Genomic DNA, 941 nt, shown 5'->3' on the forward strand with positions numbered 1-941 from the left:
TCTTCTCCTACCTGCAAGATCCAATTGTGTATTTTATAGAGTGTTTACTATTTTCCAATTCCATATTCAATAATGTCATATCGGTTGGCAGGTTGAAATCATACATAATGGGAGTGTTTATATTATAGAAACTGGAGTTTTTGTTTTGTTTTAAGATTGTCAGCTTTGAAAATTTACCCACACTGCCACCCCTGCCAATCCATAGAAATCACCCTTGGTAAGGTCACCTATGACCATAAAGTTGTAAAATCTAATTGGAGTTTTTACTTACTTTTTATTCCATTTCTCAGTCACATCTGATACAATTGGTCATTTCTTCTTTCATGAAATATTTTTTTCCAACTGGATTTAAAAAGTCTTTTCTCACTTGGTTGTCCATTCTTTCTTGGTCCTTCGACCTATTTTCTTTTCATCTCTCCAATCTCTAAAGTTCAACTTTACCAATTATTGCTAATTAGCTTTTCAATTTGATTATATCAATTTGTAGCTCTATCCAAGTTTTTCTTGCTCTACATCATTGACAATTTATATTGTCCTTTTTTAAAAAACAATTGCCAATATGAAGGGTATGAACTTTTTCTCATTGTTCTAATTTGTGTTTCTGTGATTACAAATTTTTTATTATTATTATTTTAACCGGGATCCCTCAGACCCCCAGTTGTCAAAGGTCCTATGGGACACTATGTCCTCAGGGATGATCAGAGAGTTCAGAGCTAGACATCATGGGAATAAATGCTGGATTCTTGGAGGCTTGTTCGTCAGAGCTCTTCTTTATCTAAACATATTTTCTAGGAGATCTCACCCATGCACATGTGTCTTAATACTCTTCATAAGTTGACAGAGTCTTAGGCAGGAAGTTTGACTCTGGGGGTGTCAACAAATCAGTTCTGGCCACTTGCCACAAAAACCAAACAGAAAAAGTCATCATGAAAAGCAGGAAA

The 941-nt window shown here is 34.9% G+C and overlaps 1 non-coding gene across 1 annotated transcript; it reads right to left on the minus strand.

Moving 5' to 3' along the window:
* Positions 1 to 639: 639 nt before the first annotated feature.
* Positions 640 to 732, minus strand: LOC120883831 (small nucleolar RNA SNORD88). The gene has a single exon (XR_005726021.2). It is a non-coding gene; the product is annotated as a small nucleolar RNA SNORD88 (small nucleolar RNA).
* Positions 733 to 941: the final 209 nt, after the last annotated feature.

This window comes from Ictidomys tridecemlineatus, chromosome 7 (assembly GCF_052094955.1).
Source record: "Ictidomys tridecemlineatus isolate mIctTri1 chromosome 7, mIctTri1.hap1, whole genome shotgun sequence".
In the NCBI taxonomy this organism is placed as follows: Eukaryota; Metazoa; Chordata; class Mammalia; order Rodentia; family Sciuridae; genus Ictidomys; species Ictidomys tridecemlineatus.